The 24,017-nt window shown below is 38.4% G+C and overlaps 1 protein-coding gene across 1 annotated transcript in view; it reads right to left on the bottom strand.

The window, feature by feature from the left end:
• LOC120423418 (homeobox protein prospero) overlaps nucleotides 1-11,533 on the bottom strand; it is a 126,995-nt gene extending 115,462 nt beyond the window's left edge. The window contains exon 1 of the mRNA XM_052710516.1: nucleotides 11,156-11,533. The gene's annotated coding sequence lies outside the window, so the exon portion shown is untranslated. The remainder of the gene's footprint in view (nucleotides 1-11,155) is intronic.
• Between the last annotated feature and the right edge of the window lie 12,484 nt (nucleotides 11,534-24,017).

Here is a 24,017-nt window from a genome sequence, read left to right as displayed (position 1 = left end):
TTGACGCGGATGGACGGGAGTTCGTACGCACATCAATCAGGTGGGCGAAGATTTTTGGGTGAAGGATCGGCAAGGTTAAAGACGCGTTAACGGGAAGACTTCCATCATTGTCAACATTTTTCGTTCAAAGATATAAATGTTGCGTCGCTTTCAATATTTTGACAAAATTCTTTCAACAAGTTGTTTAGAATACATGCTGATTCCTTTTAGTAAGGCGTCATCCATAAAATATGTCACGCTAAAATCGGCCAAAATCGGACGTCACAGTCTCACGTAACCCCTCCCCCTTGTCCCCCTCTAGAGCTTGACGTACTTTATGGATGACGCCTAACGATTATCCCATTCCTAGTAAAGTTATGGAAATCGTCATTGATCAATGATTGCCAACTAGGACGTCAATGATTGTACCACAAAATTATATAAATTTTTAAACGCATTTGATTTAGATCGAAAATTCTTTCAGTGGCTTGAAGAACTCAACACCCGGCACATGCTGATTCCTTTTGGTGCTGAAATTCGTTAAATTGAATTTAATACAGAATATTTTATAGTGATGATCAATTTTCTTCGAAAACGATCAACGTCTTCACCTTAAGCGATGTGGTAGACTTGAGCAAGTTAATGTGGTAAAATTTTAGGGTAGGACAAACAGACGAAATTCTTCATGCTAAATTGTTCAAAATGATTAGAATTTGAACTTTTCTAGCCCCCCGGAGTCTACAAGACACTAGATAAATTCTATAATTGTAAAAACACCACTTCCGCTACTTATTCGCTACGTTTGTCTACGCTGCAAGTGTTCAGAATTGAAAGTGGTTAGCGTGGTTGCCCCAAACCCCAGTTGTTCTAGGTTCAACCCCTTTTGACCCCGGTGGCATTTTTCGTGACGGAGTCCGAAATAGTGACCATGCGTGGCCATTTCTAAAAAATAAGAGACATTGAAGATTGGACCTCTGGTTGCTGAAATACAGCGGCTTAAAAAAATAGAAACAGGAAAATAGAAGTTTTCGAAGTCCCATCCAAACAGCCCACAATTTTCTAATGTCGATATCTCAGCAACTAATGGTTCGATTTTCAATGTTAAAACATGAAACATTCGTGAGATTTTCCGATCTTTATGAAAAAAATATTTTGAATTTTTTAAAGTCAAGACTAGCAATATTCAATGTTTGGCCCTTTAAAAATGTTAGTCTTGATTTTAAAAAATTTTAAATCTTTTTTTTTCAAAAAGATCGGAAAATTTCACGAATGTTTCATGTTTTAACATTGAAAATCGAAACATTAGTTGCTGAGATATCGGCATTAGAAAATTGTGGGCTGTTTGGGTGGGACTCGAAAACTTCAATTTTCCTGTTTCTATTTCTTTAAGCCGCTGTATCTCAGCAACAAGAGGTCCAATCTTCAATATCTCTTAGACAATTGTATAGCAAATTTTCTGAACTTTTCAAAAAAAATATTTTTAGAAATGGTCACTCATGGTCACTATTTTTAAAAATCAAAAAACTGCAAATATTTCGCTAAAATCAAACTTTCGGTGGCTATATCTTGAAAACAGAGCCATATCAAAAAATCTCGAAAATCAAAAAATACATATTTTGGGAAATTGAGTTTTTGTGAAAAAAAAGTTGATTAAAAAATCTGCAATTTTTTTTCCGTGTGCCTATTTTTTCTCAATAGTCCTCATCAATACCTACAATTTTGCCGAAGACACCAAATTGATCAGAAAATTCAACCATTAGTTACAGCTGTTTGAATATTTACGTACCATTTTTGTATGGACAGCAGCCAAAATTGTATGGAGACTTGTATGGGTGAACAAATGACACAAAATAGCTTTTTTGGTCATAGGGAAGGCCCCCACAAAGTTTGAGCCAAATCATAAAATACAAATAAAATCCATTTCCGGTTTTGGTAGAGAATTGCTCATAGCTCGATTTCTGTTGAAATCGCTATGAGCTGTATTTGAACGTCAAAGTGCTGATATGGCAACATTACAGGTTTGACGGAGTTAGATGCTGTTCCACAGTGGTTCAAAAGGCTGTTTTGACGAACTTAATTGATTAGAGCAAAAAGTAAGCATTTTCGTGCTTTGACATGTTCTACAACTTTGTTCAGCGTTGTCATGGCCTACTTTTGGTGAAATTTGTTTTTCAAAATACTCATCACAGCAGGCTAAGGAATTTCTAACTTTTGCCAGTTAAGAGATTGAGCAAAGTTGTAGGGCTGAAAATTTCCAAAAACTTTGTCGAAGACACCAAAGCTCTCTCTTTACGTTGAATACCAGTTTTGGAACCTTTTTCATAAAACCCTGCCAAAAAACAGTTTTTTGACTAAAACTTTGTTGAACTTTGATTTTAGACGGTTACAATGTTCAGAAGAGTTGTCAGTAATATCAAAACAAACAACTTTGTCGAAGAGGCCAAGTTGATAGGAGCTATATGTGATGAGTTATAGCAAGATTTCGTGATAATTTAGCTAGTTTTCGAGCTCGGTATACAAAGCCTCGGGCAAATTTGGGCAAAAACCCATACAATAGGCTTCAAGTATGACTATTCCACTACAAAATGTCGGGTGAATCATTCGTCCGAAGATTTACGGTCATAAATTTCCGAGCATTTTAATTAATTTTATTTTTGATGACTATTTAAATGCATTTCGGACACTTTTAAGGCACATAAGCCATTTTTGCGATTTATTCGGACTCATGAGGCGTGTAGGCCAAATTCTTGTGAAAATTTTGATGTATTGGAAGTCTATTTTTAAGGCTATCCAAAGTATTTTTGGGAATATCTTTGAAAAAAAAAATCCCTTTCAAAAGAGCTATCGGCGAACCTAGACATCTAGTCAACGTCATGACGTTAGTGTTGCAAAGTCAGTAATTTATTTCAAACATTGATATTATTTATTAGCCCATAGGTTCCAAAAATAGACTTCCAATAGATCAAAATTTTCACAAGAGTCTGGCCTACACGCCTCGTGTGTCCGAATAAATCGCAAAAATGGCTTATGTGCCTTAAAAGTGTCCTAAATGCATTTAAATAGTAATCAAAAATAAAATTAATTAAAATGCTCGGAAATCTATGACCGTAAACCTTCGGACGAATGATTCACCCGACATTTTGTAGTTGAATAGTCATACTAAAAGCCTATTGTATGGGTTTTTGCCCAAATTTGCCCGAGGTTTTGTATACCGAGCTCGAAAACTAGCTAAATTATCACGAAATCTTGCTATAACTCATCACATATAGCTCCTATCAATTTGGCGTCTTCGACAAAGTTGTTTGTTTTGATATTACTGACAACTTTTCTGAACATTGTAATCGTCTAAAATCAAAGTACAACATAGTTTTAGTCAAAAAACTGTTTTTTGGCAGGGATTTATGAAAAAGGTTCCAAAACTGGTATTCAACCCAAAGATAGAGCTTTGGCGTCTTCGACAAAGTTTGTGGAAATATTCAGCCCTACAACTTTGCCGAAGACACCAAAGCTCTATCTCTTAACTGTCAAAAGTTAGAAATTCCATAGCCTGCTGTGATGAGTATTTTGAAAAACAAATTTCACCAAAAGGAGTCCATGACAACGCTGAACAAAGTTGTAGAACATGTCAAAGCACGAAAATGCTTACTTTTTGCTCTAATCAATTATGTTCGTCAAAACAGCCTTTTGAACCACTGTGTGTTCCCTTAGTTTGAAGTAAAGATTTTAAGGAGCACTTGTGCTACCGAAAAAAATGCTAAAATGCGTGTAACCCCAGCAGGTCTGGGTTCACTCCCAGATGGACCCGGTGGCATTTTTCGAGACGAGATTTGCCTGATCACGCCTTCTATCGGATGGGGAAGTAAAACGTCGATCCATTTGCGTAAAAGGGGTTTTGAATGATTCACCACACATAACTTTCGGATGCCCAGAAATGAGCAGGAACTTGCAATAGAGACCACAAAAGACCCGGGGGTCGTTAAAGTGGATTGCTTTGCTTTGCGTGTAACAAAATCTCAATGTAAAAAGCTCTGGTTGATAAGTTGAAAATGTTGAATACAGAGTGATTAGATTAAAGGGGTGGTAATGTTTGGCTGGCTCAGGATAAGACATTCAAGGTTTTTTTCCATAACCAAAGAAATTCTCTCCCTAGTACGAAATGCACAAACAGACGCACAACTTCACACGCACACATTCACCTTTCGCTCGATCAGGCTGATGCCCACGTCGGAATCGATTGATCTTAATTGAACCATATTGAAGTCCGATTCCGGGCCCGGAACCCGAACCAGGTTGTTTCCGGCTTGTTTGCGGTTTATTTTAATACCACACATTTCCACACACCCACATCCACACCCACAATTACACACCCTCATCGTATAATAAGTCCTTTTTTTCCTATGTCATTTTATATTTCTCAACGCTCGAAACTGTTGCTGAATTGCTCGTTATGCTATTGTTTCCGATGGCATTTGCATTGGCCACAACATCCACCATTCCCGTCCGCATTCCCGTTCCGTTTGAAGCGCCGTAAATCGTGTGAAGCTTGTGTGATTGCGGGTTGATGTGTGCGTTCAAAACAATTAATCCCGCTCAAAAGCATCGGGCGTTAATTGCTGCTAACCTGAACGGCACCTCGAACCATTCATGGGCTGGCTGAGCTTGACGTTGTTATTTTTGTGTTACGTCATGGTTGTGAAAATTGAGCTTTCATAAACATTGGTTGTTTATGAGCTTTTTCAGAAAATATACAAAAATCTCCAAAATATAAAAAAAAACAGCAAATTATATTTAGGTCTATAATATTAGACAAATAAAGTGATCAAGTTTCTGCAGAGAATCATAGCATAAGGTTTATCTTGTAAGAATGCCTTCCCCTTTGAAATTATAACATTAACATTAAAACAAGCTAACATTAGTCTTCCAAAAAAAATCCCACTGAATCCGCTTTGTAAATTCTGCCTAAATACTCTTTAAAAGTTTACTTCTCCGGTTCTGGGAAAAAAATCTGATGCAATGCGAAAAATTGTTTTCTCAATTCATCTTTTCGTGGGAAGAATTAGGGCTCATGTGGCAAATTGGAACAGCAATGCTTTAAAATTTTAGTTTACTCTTCTAAATACCATCATCAGGGGTGACCTTGAGTCTGGGGGGTGAGATTGAGTCATACAAATTTCAGACCCAATGTCACCCCAGATGACGGTATTTTTTATTTCTAGCAGCCGTTTAAGAGGATCAGATATTTTTTCTTATTTTTTTTTTGTTTTGCTTGATTGCATATTTTGGTAGAAATTTTATAATTAATGTATCGTTTTATTTATTATGGCGTCATCCATAAAGAATGTCACGCTCTAGGGGGGGGGGGGGGGCTGAGCAAGTGTGACATTGCATGTTATAAGTATAGGAAAAGCGTGACGAAGGGGGGGGGGGGGGTAAATTTTGGCCGATTTTAGCGTGACATACTTTATGGATGAAACCTATTGTGTCATTTAAGAAATTTGTTAGCGAGAGATTGAAATTTATTGAGCTTGACAATTGATTTGAATTCTATTTAGGCCAGATTAAAAATATTGAAAATTGTCAACTGCTAATCACACTCTAATCTAAAAAAATCGATACAGTTGCGATAATATCGACAGATTATCTGCCGATTTTCATTCCACCCAATGAGCACACACACAATCACATTAACTTGCACATACACGAGATGAGCTCCCCTCACCCACCTTCAGGAAAAAAGGTGGAGAAATGAAAAAAAACCCTTTTTTATCCATCGAAGTGAAAGCAATCCCATTACTCAATCGAATAATTTATGATTTATTCTTTTTTGATTCGACGGCGACGTCGCCCTGGCCTGACGACGAGGATGACGTCGAGTGCAACTTTGCGATGATGATGGTGAACACACACACACACGCGCGTCAGGGTTGGGTGACAAAACGGGGATTTATGGTGGATGTCGCGTAGCATTCAGGGTTAGTTTTTCACTGTGTAAATGTGTGTATGTATGTGTATCGGATAAAGTGCATTATGGAGCTTTTTTTAACTGTTTCTACTTTGCTCGTGACGCAAATTTTTGCTTGATTGAGTGGTAGGAAATCTAGCTGGAATTAAAACGTTTGCAATGTGGAGGCTCGCTGGAAAGTTTTCGAGTGAAAAGTTACTCATGCGTAGCAAGAATACTGAGTTTTGATTACGTGCTGTGAATAAAATTAGAAAAAACGTGCTTTAAGACAATTTATGTATAACTTGAGAATGTTGAAATTTAGTGAGACACAAGAATTTAAAAAAAATGTACAGTGTTCGAGCAGCACTTTTGCAGTCACAAATCAAATTTTAAATAATTTTCCAGCACATGAAATCGGATGAAACAGAAAGCTTTGAAGTAGATTTAGAGTTTATTTTGAAAGGGTCCAATAAACAAAATTTATAATGTTTATGGTATTCAAAAACATCCAAACAGCAAAAAAAATGAAAATTTTGTTTATGGGACCTTTAAAAAAACAAACTTCAGATATTAAGGGAACAAATCAAACAGGTGTACCCTTCTTAATCTAAAATTGCTGCATTTTAGGTTTTAATATTTAAACAACTCGATTGCAAAAAATGTAAAACTGTTTTCTAAAGAATTCGTAAAGCTACGGTTCGCTTCCCCTACACATTTCATGCAATTTTTGGATTGTATGCAATAGCAAAGAACCGCCCTGTTTCAAACAATCTTTGAAGAAAAACCATTCTGGCCTGTCTAAATATTTTTGAAAAATTCGAAGTGCACGTGTTTCTGGGGACCCCATAGTTCATGCTGCCCCTCAAGTTGAGCCTGAGCAGAAATTTTATTTGTCAGTGTTATTTTGTTATTTTTTTCAGATCAAATATTCATGACCTGTTATGATTTAATAATTGCACTATGATTTAAATGTGTTTTCTTACTTATATTGCCAAATAAGGCCTGCAAGCCATTAAATAGGAAAGAAGTTTTTTTTTGTAAAATCTACACGTCACGCTAAGAAATAGCAACCTCAACTTCAATTTGTGACAATGTGTAGAAAAGCATAAGTGCGAAAAATCAAACTCGATAAATTTGATTTTTAAATGTGCATTTTTACGGCTGCATTTACATTTTGGAGCCAAAAAATCGTTCTAGCTAAGTTTTCCATATCGAGCTTTGTGCTTCGTGAAAATCGACTTTGAAATTGGTTCGAATAATAATTATCACCGTCCATTACAGGGTTTAATTGTATAGCCCGGATAAAAAATTACCATTTGATTACCATATTGGATCATACAATGACACTTTGAGAAATGGTAACTATTTGTGAAATCGTTTTTCAATTTCCCAAAATTAAAATTTAACTATATTAAACTATTTGTGAACTGTTTGATTTAAGGTTACTTTTTGCCAAATAGTACTTAAACCTTTTATTTACCATACAACAAACAGTTTTTTGACGAAAATAGTACTGAGTTTTTTAAGGTTACCATTGCTAACCACCCTTATGCCAGATGGTTAAACCATTTGTGAGATAGTAAAAATTCATGCCAACCATATAAATACCATTTTTAAAATAGTAGTCAAACATTTTTGGAAATGGTAGTAACAATATAGTTTAAAGTTCAATTACCATATGAAAAAAAGTTTTTATATGGTACTTTTTTATGCAGGAGGTGTGCTAAATTTAAATACAAACAAATGCTTAAGCATCTCAATCCAAGTAAATTTTGCATAGTATTTTGAATAGAGATTTGAAAAAAGTGAATTTTCAGTGAACAACATTCTGAAGTCATTTCCGATAACTTTTTAATTGTTTTTGTTATTTATGAGCGAGTTTTTCGTAACAGGTCGCATCGTGGTGAACTGATTTGGGTTACACTTCGGGTTGAAGCCTTCCTTACATTGATATAGTTATATTTTTCATTCGATAGGGTTGATAGATCTTCGATCTTTTGGGCGCGTTGAAAGGATTTTTTTATTACAAAATTTAAAAATCGGGCTTCGTCATGCACCCAGAATTTGTCTTGAGAGTCTTCACTCCAAATTTCAGACAATTTGGTCCAACCTATGTTGAGATATCGTGGCACCCGTAAGTCACAATGTTTGACATGGCAACATTTTGCACTTAAATCGTCTCTTACTCAGTTTAATCATGAAATATCTTCATGAAACTTTCAGGAGTGATTGAAAATTATCTTTTTAGTGGATTAACGGTGCACATCAACCAGAGCTTTTGCACTATGATTTTTGTTACAGATATTTTAGTATTTCCGAAACTACGGGAACTATCGATATAATTTTTTATTCATCCCCTAAAGTACTGTCTACAAAGCGATTTACAACAAAATTTGCCTATTTTTACAATCAGATTGTTGCAGGATTGGGTCCGTAAGTTTGTCAATTTTGGAAAAAGAAGACAACAACTGCCTTGGTTGCTATGTACCCTTAAATACATTTTTGTATTAAAAACTCCTTAAATCTAATTTATTAGCTGTACCAGTTTCAACATGAATGTTGTTGTCAAGGATGCAAATGATAATTTCGAGGCATCAGCAATATGTTATTCCACCTCCGTGTACGCACGAGAGCAAGCAGCAGTGAAGTGCTCAGTGCTCTATCGTTTTTTCGGATTTTTCGCTGTAATTGATTGTGATTACCCGCGAGTTTGCTTCTCCAGCATGCCAAAGGCCGGCCGTGGCCGTGGCAGTTCGAGTGTGGCCTCGAAAAACCCGCGAAGTTCGTCTACCGGCCGTGTGCAAAAAGGTAAACAAACCAACGCCGTGTCGACCGCCATCGCGCAGGGGAGCGTGAGCGCAGAAGGCATCGACAAAAAGTATCTTCATGCCGGATATGTTCCGAGATCACCAGTGCGAACCCGTTCAGGTACCGCCGGTGCCACGACCAGTGGCACATCAACATCCGCCAACATTCCCATCAGGAACGAGTTCCAGATGCTGAGCGACGACGAAGAAAACAACAACAACAACACCGACATTAGCAGCACTACTGACGACGACGACGACGATGGTCGTGCACGGAAGAAAGTGTCGACGTCAAAAATGAACAATTCTAGATTAAATTTTCAAAACAACCTATCCCTCATGGGTTTCCTATGCAGATAGGACCTTTTGAAAATTTAATCGAGAATTCTCCAAAGGAACGTAGACCACCTCCAATTTTTGTTTTGGACACGTTGGCGAACGATATTGACGAGTTGCTGGAAGGCCTCGGATATTGTCTGAAAATCGGTAAGTCGTCAGTGCAAGTTTACACATTCGACAAAAAGAACTTCGACCTGGTTGTGGAGAAAATAAAGAGTAAAAACATCAAGTTCTACACATTCGACCCCGTGCAGAAGACAGCTGTTAAGGTCGTCCTACGGGGGTACCAAGACTGCCCGATCTCCGACCTCAGTCCTCTCGCGGAAGACAACAGTCACAGGTACACACACACTGTCCCTGTTGTACTTCGACCGCGGCCCCGTCAAGATTCAAGACCTGCGGCGAACTAAGGCGTTGGACGGGTTTTGGGTAAACTGGCGGTTCTACTCAAAGAACCCGTCGGACGCAGCACAATGCCACCGTTGCCAGAAATTCGGCCACGGCTCGCGGAACTGCAACCTCCCGCCCCGCTGTGTGAAGTGCGGTGAATCACACCTCTCTGAGGCGTGTGCACTGCCGTGCAAGGCGGACCTGGGGGACAAGGCAGAGCAAACCAAGGCGCGCATCAAGTGCGCCAACTGTTGGGGGTAACCATACCAGCAACTACCGTGGATGCAGTGCATGGAAAAACTACCTCGAGGAGCAGGAAAAAAAGGAAGAAGAAAGCAGCAGCGTCCCACCCTCCTCAGTGAAGCACAAGCGTAACCGTGCCGGCAGCTGGTCATCTTACGGTTCCAGCGGACAACTCAGCGTTCCCTCCTGGATGGGGGCGATCGTTCGCTAGCGTGGTCGCTGCCGGTAGTGGCAATGCGGCCCAGCAAGATGTTACCGGGGAAAATCTCTTTACCCTGCCGTAGTTCTTTGCTCTCGGAGGGGAGATGATGTCGCGGTTTCGGACCTGCCGTAACAAGACGGAGCGATTCCTGGCCCTTGGGGAGCTGATGATCAAGCACATCTATAAAGGATAAAAAACTGTGATCTAGTTTTAGCCTTTCTCTATTTCTATCCCCTTCCCCTTGCAATTTTAGTAAGTTTTTTTTTTTCGTATTTTTCTTACTCTTGGTGACACCTTTATTTACAAGCAATAATTGTTCCATAATGGATTATGATGTAACACACAGCTGAAAGGAACTCCAAAACTCTGTAATGTGTTGAGGAACTTATTATATCTTGAATATTTAGCAATAAAACCAAATTTAATTGAATTTAAATGTATATGTTATTCCAAGCTTTTGTAGAGTTTGTGGAACCCTACAAGATTTTTCAGGTTTGCTCACAAAAAAAAGTGATTACGGTGCGCTCCAGAGAGCAAACAACATGAGTCGATCTCAAGATGATCACCAAATGATCATCTTTCGATCGACTCTTCCAGCGCTGCCTTGATTATTCATCAATCAAACTGAATTAAATTGTTTTGAAAATTTCGATGTTTTCTATGTAATCTAGTTGGTTACACACACCGAGCTATGTAACTCCGTTGTAATGCTTTCGCCTTGTAAGCGATAGATCTGGTGTTCAATCCCCAGCTCGAACCAACACAACTTTTGTTCGTTTCCTTTTTGGATTCGATGGCTTACTAGAAGGAAGGAAGCGTATTATCACAAGCTGGACCTTATCTGTACACCTTAGGGAAGGCGATCTATGGGATGTTAACTATCACTAACTTCTTTCAGCTTAAATTTTTTATCCATAAATATTAGCACTTGTTTTTAATTTCTATTTTCGTTGAACTTAGAAAGTACACCACTAAAAATATTCCTACTACTTCTATTTGATTACACGCGTAATGTTTGTCACCTTTCTCCATCAAATATCACTTGCACTTAATACCCTTCTCTCTGTTAATACTAATGTTTTTCAAACAATTGTTTACAATTTAGCGGCTATTATCGATTTTTTCGAAAACAAAGACCTCTAGACATTACTATAGCAAAATCATTAAAATTTATCGCACTTTTTAAATTTTCTAATATTCGACTGAAAATTCCATCACTTGCCAAAACTACACCACAACTACAACTCTTACCTATTGACAGATGCATTCGGGTCCAAAATTTTCAAAAACCGGTTCCGATATCGCCGTCTCGCTTACGCTCCGCTTTTTGGGGAACCTGGGGCGCCAAAAATTTAGCGCGGGAGAGTGTCTAATCGGTGAGTCTCTCGTTGATTCGTTGCACGGGCGCCATTTTTGGGCAGTTCGCACTAATCTGTAATGAGCTGATTAGTTTCTGCTCCGCGGTGGGTTGTCCCCACCAGATGGGTTCGTTTGGGCTCCAGAAGTTTGGGGTTGCGGAGTCACAGTAACACTCGTTGATGGTCCAGTCCGGGTGAGTTTTATTTGTGTGTCTTGAATCGGTTTTTATTTAGTATTGCACATTATTTTTTAATAATAATACACAATTTTTTTTATTTTTTTTTTTGTTTAAGAGGGGGTCGAAATGTTCTACATCGCTGAAGCACGCATGAACTCACTTTCGCACGATGAAACTTAGGGGCAAACACGAGGGCCGAAAATCACTCCAATCACTGGGTTCGTTTTTTTTTTTGAAAACTTGATTAAATCACTGGCAAAACGAAACCGCAAACAACAAAATCATGCAAAACTAGTTCGAGAAAGTGTGTCGATTTTGCTGCTTTAAGCACGCCTGAAGATGTCCGTGAGTGGGCCGAAACGTCGTTGAGAGGGCCGCGCGCACGAGGCCACCCCGGAACGGGTGGTGCTGCTGTTGGGGGGTGGCTCTTGAGAGGGTTAATGCGTTCCGCTTTAATTATCGATTAATTTCCGTGCGCGCACACACACACACGCGCGCGCGAACACATTTTCGGCAACTTACTTTCCCTATCATTCACCTCCGGTGCTCCTTGCGGGTCGTGATCCACATAATTTTTTTTAATTATTATATATTTCGGGTGGTGTTGGCTTTTTGGATGATTTTTTTCCTGGATTTTTCGGGATTTTGACAATTTTTGAGATTTTACTTTTCCGGTTGGAGACGAATTTACTGACAAATTGCGAAATGTTTTACTTATAATGGAAAAAATAAGAAATTTGACGCCGGTATTTTTGGCATCGCGCGACGGACGGCGATAACACGCGTATTAACAACGACGCTAGAACAGCGTGACTGAGCGTCATTATGCGCTAAAAAGAAACACTGACCGCTGGGTAATTACATACATACGTACAAACACACACAGATACACACATGTGAGGGGGGAACCCAGCCTGGCCAGCGATCCAGGACCGACCGGGAGAGCCTAGCGCACACTTTTTTTCTCCCCCCGAAAAGCCGAACACGCCGAAAAGAGGGTGGCCAGGGCAAAAAAATCCCTCGTTTTCCCTGCCTGCGTTTCCCGGATCGGGAAAAAATTTATCATTTTCCGAGCTTTCCCTCCCCGAGTGTTAGAGGGACACATCAGCGAGCACACAGAAAAAAAAAATCGGCCGCGCGAGCGGGGAATAAACACCAACCGCCTGTGTGTATGCAACCCGCGCGTTCTCCTCCCCCCCCTACCATTTGCCACGAGAGGGCGCGCATGAGGGGGGCGCTCGCTCTCCGGTTGTTCTCTCCTCCACGCGGCGCCCTGTTTGTACATAAATTTTTCCGAAACGAAAAATTCCAATTTCCCCCCTTCATCTGTGACTGTGTTTGTCACCCCGCGCGAAAAAACGGTCGCGAGGGGGCGCGCGAAGCGCGGAAAGGGAGCAAGAGGGAGGAAAAAAGAATCCATACACACGTATATTTTATCAATACATTTTTCCTGGCGCAAGCGTCCGATTGTACTTTTTTGGTCCTTTTTTCCGCTCCGCCTTTTACCTACACATCGATATCGAGGGCGCGCGTTGTGACATGACAAGTCGCGGGAGAGAGACCCCCAACGCTGACCGTGACTACGTCACAAGACGTCAAACTTGACCAAACTTTCCATCTCCACACGGGCGCCAGCGACTTAAACCTACAACCGCGCCATCTCTGCACAAATCCGCCGACGCAGGACGACGTCCTAGTTCTAAGCGCGCCCCTAAATGCAGGCCACCCACGCACATACATGCAGGCGCCACGAAACGCACTTTGGCCGCCCCCTCTCTCGCTATGTACCGGGTCGCGCGCGTGGGAATAACTAAGCGCACGCATTGTTTTGATAGTTGGGACGACGGCGATGTGCTCCTTTTCTGACCACCGCGTGTGGACATCTAGAAAAAATAAACGCGTCGAACTAGGACGAAAAAACTGAGTTCAGGAAAAAAATCTATGTGATGCAGGTTGCAAGCACGCACACAAGTGCGAGCGATGGTTCATTGTTTACTTGGAGTTGCGGACGCTGGTCGTCAGGAGGTGGAGCAGGAAGGGGTGCATCCGCGCAAATCGAAGAAGTGTGTTAGAAAAACTTGAAATCTGCACGCGGCCATTCCACCGGGGAGTCGTCCCTCTAGGACACTGCACAGAGTGTTCGTGGAAGGATGCATCCGGATGGAGTGGAAATGAGAGGCCACCATGGTGGCTGATAAAATCTTGAGGCAAGATTTGACATCTTTTTTGCCCCTTTTGCCATCCACACTTAAAATAACACTCACTTGAAAAACAAAATGAACGCGATAATTGTGGAAAATCATCGAAAATCCCCCATTCAACCATTTTGACTAGCCATAATTACATACTTGTCCCACGTGAAATAATATATATTTTTTAAGTAATTCGGACTAAATTTATCCTTTTATCATAAATTTTGGAAAAGACAGACAACTTTGATTATTTCTTCTAAAGATTCCGAAAAAAAATATGTTTGCAAAATCGTCCCATTCAAAAAAAATCGTAGCAAAATTGTTCCAATGATTGAGAAAAAGTGCCGAGCAAATATCTAGTAAGCACTGAATTTAGGGTAAAAAAAGTTTTGAACTCAACCAGCTCCGTGGCTTAATGGCTGCAGCTTCTGTCTCACAAGCAGAAGGTTCAGGGATCAAATCCCAGTCGGTACCTTTGAAATTTGGAATCAGGTGAAACTATGTCCTAAGGGGTAACTTTAGTCCCTGATCACGAATCCGAGGTCCTTTTTTTGATATCTCGTGATGGAAGGGCGCACAGCTAAAAATCCGATGGTAAAATCGCATGCAAAAGCATGCACATCACCTTCGTCAAAAAAGACACTTAATATTACACACTGCATGTACAATTTTGGTAAATACAAAAAAAAGTTGCAACCGACGGGATTCAAACCCAGCACAAACAGTAAGGACTGGCGCCTTAGCCCGCTCGGCCATCAGACCGAAGTAGAATGGATAGGAAGAACGCATATATGAGCTTGACATTTCGGTTAAGTAGGTTCCCTATACTGATGGTCTACATATTTCAGGGTGTAATATTACATAGAATTTCATAAAATAATGCAAAATTTATTTTACAACCAGGCCTTTTACACGCATCTGGATTATTACTTTTTTTGCTGTGCGGTACGACCCCTTCCATTTTTGAAGATGCTAAAAAAGACATGTTTTTCAATCATTTGCAGCCTGAAATGGTGATGAGATGGAAATTTGGTGTCAAAGGGACTTTTATGTAAAATTGATGACGTACTCAAAATTCCGAAAAAACGAATTATTCATCGAAAAAAACATTAAATAAGTTTTTAAAAACGCTGTCATTTTCCGTTACTCAACTGTATTTTTTTTGGAACATATCATTTCCACGGCTACGTCACGACTGTCATCCACATACAAAGCGAGTGAAGTCAAAATCGAACCAAGATCGAACCAAGTTTTTAGCGCGAGGCGTTTGAAAAGGTCGTATGCGCATCGGACATAAATTACAAAAATAAAAACTTTTTGCAGTTTTTTTTCTATAGAAAATTTTATGTTTAATCTCAAATGTAAACTAGGGGATCAGCATATAATTCCACCGGGAACCTTATTTTGGCAAATCAGCAGTTTGGTGTTCAGTTACAGCTAGTTTAAAGCATTTTCGACCGAAATATAGTATTCTAAAAGCGTAATTCATGTTAATACAACGGACAGGAAGGATCACACTAATTTAATTTTGTTTCAAGGAATCTAAAGCTATGCAGTTTCTTAGTTTAGTTCAGTGTGTTGTGATGTATTGCTTGAATGGCCAAGTAGAAATTTGTTTTATTGATCCAATAAATGTTAAATGTGGACAAATTTACGTAATATTTGTAATTATCTCACATATATATGCAAAAAAGTTAAAACCGATGTAAAAACTATGTGAAATAATAATTTTGGAAAGATGCATGTATTTATTTCATACGACCTTTTCAAAAACCCTACGTAAACAATATTGACAGCACTTCTGGCGGGGACTTCAGGAAACTGCATGCGTGTCAGATCCCTGATCATTTCAAGGGAAATTTAATGTACTTTTCGTATCTTCATTGACCCAGAAGGGTCATTTATTTCATTTAGAACAAAATTTTTCATTTTAAAATTTAGTGTTTTTCTGACTTTGCAGGGTTATTTTTTAGAAAGTAACAATGTTCTACAAAGTTGTAGAGCAGACAATTACAAAAAAATTGATATGTAAACATGAGGGTTCTGCTTATAAACATCACGAGTTATCGTGATTTTACAAAAAAAAAGTTGGTGGTCACCCGAGACAGACACGGATGACGGAACAAAGAGAAACGCATAAAGTAACTTTTTCAATACTTTTTTTTCGTAAAATCGCGATAACAACAACAAAAGATTTTCATGAGCTGCACGCTTTAACATTCCTTTAAGTAAACTGCGATTTGCTGAACAATATCTTTATGTTCCTTCATAATTTTATAGAACTCAGTTTACGAAATGTCAAGTTGTCTGTCACTATGAGCATATTCACGTGCACATTTGTGTATTCAGATTTTCACAAGCTATTGTTCAGCTAGTAAATTATCTCTAACCACTGGACTTCGAAAGGCTTTATTTTCTTGGTGCATCCACCCGAAGTATTTTGATTGGGTAAACTTTTTTGAAGGAATTTTTAAAACACAGTTAAATCAATTTTCAACAGAAGCAAACCCGAAAACAATTAAAATATCCTTTAAAATCAAACCGAATATGCAATTAATGTTTGCAAAAGTAAAAAATGCACTAAACTTAAAAAAAAATTAAAGTCATCATCAAATTCCGTAAAAATCCGCATTATAGAGAAATCCTTACAAAAATCCGGCCAGCTAATATCCTCGAAAAGGTTTGAAAATCCTTACGGTAAGTTATGGAATATATTCAAGTGGATTCGTTTGTCTGTTTTTTTTTAAAGAGTGGAACAATATTCAGCAGAGCTTGAAGAGCTGACAAAACACCAAAACAACCAATCAGCATAAAGGGTTTGGTTGCACCCTTCACCAGTTATCATTATCTTATAAACATGTCAACTGGGTTTTCGAGTTTTTTGTTGTTGTCTAAAAGCTTGTTACACCCCAAAATTTATGAGTTAATAGAAAAATCTCAATTTCACAAAAAAAAAAACAGAAATACAATTGTAGAATCTTCCAAACTTTTTCAACGTTTTTGTCCCGAAAATGTTTACAGTCGAGTAACGAATAATGGAGGAGGTTTTAATATATATAAGGTATACCTTTCCCGTCGATTGCACCTTAGGGAAGGCGACCTATGGAATGTTTACATTAACCTTCTCTATTGACATTTTTAAACTTACAGGTTTTATGAAGGTTCTGAAAACTCGCATACAACCTAAATAGGTATTTATGGCCTACTAAGAACCATAAATGTTGCTAGGTTTAACATGTCAATATTAAGTTAAGAAATAGCCACTGAATCCGCTTTGTATATGCGGCCCCGATACTCTTTATGGGTCATGGGAAAAATATACATTTTCACTGTGAATGATTGCCCAAAGTTTAAAAAAATAATAATCAAGAAGTATTTTTTTCAGTACACTGTTTTTCAATATTTTGAAGAACGTTTTGATGCATTCAAACTTCATCCCGATTCACCAAGGCAAATCGACTCATCAACCCTTCACGACTCCGCCGAGCGCCAAAAACCGGCCAAGTGCTTGCCCGAAAACAAGTGAAACTGTACCATTGCCGTATTTTCGAGGAAAACCACCACCGCGGTCCGTCGTCATCCTGCCATCGAAACTCACCCGCGCAACTCTGCACCGTGCACAAACATCACCAGACGGACAGATGCAGTTCTCCCCGTGCAAAGTCAGTCAGTACGCTTCCAGGACGAACCCTCGTCAGAGAATGCATTTTGAAGTGGTTGGGCAAGCAAAAAATGAGAAATGAAAACTCCTGGTCATCATCCGCGCGCTCGTCTGACGGTCGCGAAGGTCCTCGAGTTCTTCCGGGGGGGAAAAAACACGGCCAATGACGGTCACGGGCTGACTGATGATTGGCTTCGATGACGTCCGATGATTTCGGGGGGTGATGATTGCCACGCAAAACAACCAATATATCGTTGATGCCCGGTTTTTTGTTCATCCTCGCTGAAAATGCAAGCAACAGAATAAAAAAAACTAACTTAATCCACCTATGTGGTTTATGCCTTCCTCATTTTGAATATATGTGGTTTGCTAGCTATTTTTTTTTAGATCCAGAAAAATAAGTACACAGATATAACTTAAGTGGTCATAACTCGAGACATGGTTGCCAGATCTTCAATGTTGTGGACTCATTGGAAAGGTCTCTCGATTACCTAACCAATGATGGGTTGGATGATGGATCCGGACATCGTTTTCATACATTTAAGTGAGATCCGACATAAAAAAAGTACAAATATATCACTTAAGTGGTCATAACTCGAGACAGGGTTGCCAGATCTTCAATGTTGTGGACTCGTTGGAAAGGTCTTTCGATTACCTAACCAACGATGGGTCGCATGATGGATCCGGACAGCGTTTACATACATTTAAGTGAGATCCGGCTTCAAAAAAGTACATAAATATCACTTAAGTGGTCATAACTTGAGACAGGGTTGCCAGATCTTCAATGTTGTGGACTCGTTGGAAAGGTCTCTCGATAACCTAACCAACAATGGGTCGGATGATGGATCCGGACAACGTTTACATACATTTAAGTGAGATCCGGCTTCAAAAAAGTACATAAATATCACTTAAGTGGTCACAACTCGAGACAGGGTTGCCAGATCTTCAATGTTGTGGACTCGGTGGAAAGGTCTCTCGATTACCTAACCAATGATGGGTTGGATGATGGATCCGGACATCGTTTTCATACATTTAAGTGAGATCCGACATAAAAAAAGTACAAATATATCACTTAAGTGGTCATAACTCGAGACAGGGTTGCCAGATCTTCAATGTTGTGGACTCGTTGGAAAGGTCTCTCGATAACCTAACCAACAATGGGTCGGATGATGGATCCGGACAACGTTTACATACATTTAAGTGAGATCCGGCTTCAAAAAAGTACATAAATATCACTTAAGTGGTCACAACTCGAGACAGGGTTGCCAGATCTTCAATGTTGTGGACTCGGTGGAAAGGTCTCTCAATTACCTAACCAACGATGGGTCGCATGATGGATCCGGACAGCGTTTACATACATTTAAGTGAGATCCGGCATCAAACAAGTACATAAATATCACTTAAGTGGTCACAACTCGAGACAGGGTTGCCAGATCTTCAATGTTGTGGACTCGGTGGAAAGGTCTCTCGATTACCTAACCAACGATGGGTCGCATGATGGATCCGGACAGCGTTTACATACATTTAAGTGAGATCCGGCTTCAAAAAAGTACATAAATATCACTTAAGTGGTCACAACTCGAGACAGGGTTGCCAGATCTTCAATGTTGTGGACTCGTTGGAAAGGTCTCTCGATTACCTAACCAACGATGGGTCGGATGATGGATCCGGACATCGTTTACATGCATTTAAATGAGATCCGGATTTATGTGAAAACACATTTTTATACATAACTTTTGAACTAGTTATCGAAACTTCAAACAATTCAATAGCGATGTATGGGACCATGAACCAAGTCGAATGCAACCGGTTTGATCAAAATCGGTTCAGCCAGTGCTGAGAAAACTCAGTGAGAATTTTGGTCACATACATACATACACACACATACACACACACATACACACACACATACACACACACATACACACACACAGAAATTTGTTCAGTTTTCGATTCTGAGTCGATATGTATACATGAAGGTGGGTCTTTGAGCTTTTAATAAAAAGTTCATTTTTAGAGTAGGATTATAGCCTTACCTCAGTGAGGAAGGCAAAAACTTCCGAGTTTTCCGACGAGCAAAAGGACTCCTCTTGCAAAATATGCACTCTTTCTTTTCTTTTTGATCGAATGTCATGTGTGCACACTACATGCAAGTGCACTTTTGCTCATATACAACGGGGGGAAAGTACGAAGCTCGTTGCCGTTTTTTTGCAGCTAGCCACGAGGATCTTTTTTCCCGCGAAATCACCGCCGAACGTCGGACCGAAATTTGGATCATTGAACTTGAAAGTGTTCTTCTTTTTTCCCTGCAAAATAATATAAAAAAAAAACATTTTAACCGACTTTTAATATTTTCACTTCGATTTTTACCCCTGTCGGGACCTGAGAAGGGTTATTTATAATGCCCGCACCTTTTGCCGAAATTTGTTCCGACGGTCGGTGGAGGTGAGTTATCGATTGGCGATAATTATATAAAACATTTGCGCACATGGCCACGACATGAATGTTTTCTTTTTGGAGGAAAACGAAATTAACGTGTTCGTTTAACGGAGAATTCATTTGCGAATGTGTTGTTGTATTGAATTGTGTGTACTTTTTAATTCGTGTTTCGAACGTAGCCAAGCCAGTAAAAAGTGTCCGTTGAATACTGGTTCTTCAGATATTCTAATCCTTTGACCCTAATACGAGCCAAATCGGTCTACATAAACCCGATTACTATTACAGTCCAGACTCGATTATCCGAAGCCTCGATTCTCCGGAGTTTCGATTATCCGAAGTTCGATTATCCAAAGGTTTGTATGAGACTTCGGAAAATCAAATCATGAACAAAAATTTTTTTTTCATGTTAATTTTCGAATTTTTACATAAATTTCGAGTTTTGTGGCCCCATTTTAGTTAAATTTGAATGGTTGATTGCATACTACATTAAAAACGTTACTTAATCCGCCTTTAGGTGGTTGGTGCCTTCCTCTCATTTATAGAGTAAATCCAACCCCCCTAAAATGTCCACATGGTTTAAAAGTGATCGCAGCACCTAAGAGGTTCTAATAAAATTAAGTGATGAGTAAAAAAAACACACTACCTACAGACTTTTTGTCAAGATTATACAGACACCGCCTTTGAGGAAAATGGAATCCCTCTACACGGCTTTTTCGTGGCGATCAGATCCGGCCATTTGAGGTTATAGCCTTTCCTCAGTGAGGAAGGCAAAAACCTGTGGGGAAATAGATTGAGGTTATGTAAATTCAGACCATTTTTTAAACTGCTTGTAATTTTTGGTAGGTAATTCAGATCTTGAAAATTCTTAACCCACAAGAAAGGTCATTTCAGAACCTTTCCAAAAATATATAATATGGCAGGTTTTCATGCAAAAACCACCCTTTTTTGCAAACTGTGAAATTTATATGCAGCAGTTTTATAAGCATAACTTTTGATGTGCTTTATTAAATCTTATAAATTTCAATAGGGACCCCAAGACGAATCGAATGAGGCCGTTTTGAGATGATCAGACTTTGTATTGAAATTTCCTAGTTTGATGAAAAAAAAAATTTTGTCCACTGATTTTTCGAACCAATTTCGAAAGGGGGGGGGGGGGGGCGTGACATAAACATTGAAAAATATTTGCAACGGCCCAGGGATGGAATAATCGCGAAAAAATCGATTTCGCTTGCGAACTTTCTTCAACCGCGAAAGAGAGAGGAGGCAAATCACGCAAAAGAAAATCGCTCCCGAAATTCTCAAAGAAAATCAATTTGCTGTTGATTTTATGTGAATTTCCTTGTCAGCACCACTCAAAAATATTTATTTTACTTTGTTCACACACGTTGACCATCTACAAAATGTGACAGATCATTTTTCGACGTGTGACGTTACAAGTGTATTAGTGAAAAAGATGTTTGGCCGAATAATCAAGACGATAATTGATGAACATCCAAAGATTTTCTTTTGATGATGATTACTCCATCGCTGCAACGGCCTTATTCACAAAAAATCAAAATAATTTAATAAGTAGTTGTTGACAAATTTTGAAAAGTTTTTAGAGATTGTTAAATAAACAGCGATTCCACGTCAAACAGGAAGAATCCAAATCATTAGTGCTCTGAATGAACTGATCAAAATGTTTGTAACTATACTATACGCAGCTTTTGGTACTCAAAAAGTACATGTCATCGCTTAAATTTTCAAGTTATAGTTGCGTCTATTTTTTTCAATTCATTTTATTTACCGAAATAAAAAATTTACAACTTGTGTGAATGGCTTGTTCATAGAGATTTGGTGTTCCTTGCAACTATTTCCTTTTCATTAACCGCTTGGTAACGGAAGGTTCTTCAAATGCAATTAAACAAAAACTAGGGAAAATTTGGCCAAAAAACCTTGTGAGATAATCGGTGCGTCTAAAAACCCAGTTTTTATGTTCAAAAATCATATCTCCGAATCCTGTTGATTTGGATATGTTTTGTAAAATAATACAAGTAATCAAGGAAAAATATTTTCAATTATAAGCGCTTTCGTCCCGAGACTTTCAAATCAGCAAATTAAATTTTCATAGGACCTTTTCAAATATTCAGCTAGTTTTTTCGGACCTCAACATATTTTTCCTTAAGAGCGAATTTTTCACCAATGTGTAACAGGTCGTATCGAGGTGCGCCGAATTGGATGAAACTTATATGTGCCCTCTACGACAAAGGGAAGTGGGGTAAAACGTAAGGTAAAACCATTTGAGTAAAATTTGATCAATTCTAATTCTCTTAAGTGTATTCGAAAGGTCTTTTGAAGCACTTCAAAATGTGCCATAGACATCCAGGATTGGTTTAACTTTTTCTCATAGCTTTTGCAAATAACTGTTGAAAATGGATTTTTTTGAAACCCTAATATCTTTTTACAACAGCCTCTAACACCCATACTCCCATGGGTCAAAAGTTAGGGAATTTCATGGACTATAAACCTACGGTATTAACTTTTTGGCCAATAGCAGTATTTCTCATAGTTTTTCGATTTTTCTATAACAAACTTTTTACAACGTTAGTTTTTTGTCCTGTAGGCTTCTATAGCGGCACTTTTTGGTCCCAATTTAGTCATATTCGGAATCCTTGGAAAATTTCTCGTTAGTTAGAAGTATTGAAGTTTTAAATTGAAAGTCGATACGACCTCTAGAACAAACTTAGCAGAATCTACACAAACTGCCTCTTAATAGTCCAACTAAAAACCTTTCTTTTGAAATGTGGCGCTCTAGAATTGATTTAACCGTTCCGGAGATATAACTTTTTTGGAAAAAAGTGGTTGTGCAAAAATTTACAAAAAACACAATTTTTTGGAACACCCATAATGAAAAAAAAAAAAAAAACTATAAAAAATCTCATCGAAAACAATGGGGGGAGGGGGTCTGGCAAAATGTGAGGTACTTTTTGAGGGGGGGGGGGAGGGGTTCAACCTTGCGTGACAAAGTGTGACATAGGGGGGAGGGGCGGGGGTTAATTTTGGCCGATTTTTGTGTGACATACTTTATGGATGACGCCTATGCAGGGATGCCAGATACACAGATTTGTCTGTGTTTCACAGACATTTGAGCTCGTGTCAGACATTTTTTGAGGTGCACAGACTTTTTAAAAACTTCATTAAATTGCTATTTTGTAAAAATATCAATCGAAACTTATTTCGTTAGTTTTCAAATGCTTACAAACACAATTTTTGATGGATTTCTATGACTGTAAATTGATATATTTAAATTTTAGACAAATGCACAGACATACACAGACTTTTTCACAGACATTTTAAAAAATCATGTGGCATCCCTGCGCCTATGTAAAATGCTTCTACAAGCCACACAAAGTTAACAATTTTTTGATTGAAACATTCTGAATCAAGATTTGAATGTTTTTTTTTTTCTAAAACAAACATGGCCGCCAAATGGGCGATTTGGAATGATGCCTTACAGAGCCTTAATTAGCAGGACTATGATGTACGGGTACTCTGACTCCACAGCTATATATAATAGAAAAAAAAATTCTGCAGTAATTTTTTTGAGTGTTATTGAAGCACAATTGAGAAATTCGGAATTAATAAAAAAAAAAAGAAGTAAATATGAAAATAGTAGTTTATGCAACAAGTCACAAAAAAAATCAGCATGAGTCGTACATTTATCCAACAAGGTTTACCTAGTTGGATAAATACAACGAGTGCTGAAAAAATCAAGTTTTGCAACAAGTTGCTTACAATTTTTGCCATTCTGAAAAACTCTTTTGAAATAGAATTTTATGTCAAGAATCTATGTGTTAAGTGAATTCACCGTTCAAAAAAAAAAAAAAAAAATACTTTTGGACACTAGTGCTGAAAAGTTAAACTTTTCAGCACTGGTATTGAAAGGTATTAATGTTCCATTCTCTTATTTTTGGTCGAGAAAAGTTTCACGGGATTGTTAAACGAACATTTAAACCAAAAGAAATGTTGAGACATTAAGGAAAAAAAAATTATTGCCGAAAACACCCTAATCCAAGATTTAGTTTGGTTTAGGTTTAAGTTAGTGTTAAGCAAGGTTTTTTTTCTATATATTTTTTTCCTTGCATTGTTCAATCATTTACAAATAGTGATTAAAACGCGAAAAGTAAACTAAACATGAAAAGCAACAGCTGACTGCGTGTTATGTAAATCAAATGTAACTTTTAAAAATAAAAATCAATTGATTATATTTAATTTAAAAAAAAATATTTAAACCAATGTTTTCCG

The sequence above is a fragment of the Culex pipiens genome, chromosome 1 (assembly GCF_016801865.2).
Source record: "Culex pipiens pallens isolate TS chromosome 1, TS_CPP_V2, whole genome shotgun sequence".
NCBI classification, from domain to species: domain Eukaryota; kingdom Metazoa; phylum Arthropoda; class Insecta; order Diptera; family Culicidae; genus Culex; species Culex pipiens.
The sequence above is the reverse complement of the archived record's forward strand: the minus strand, read 5'-3'. Positions and strand labels throughout refer to the sequence as shown.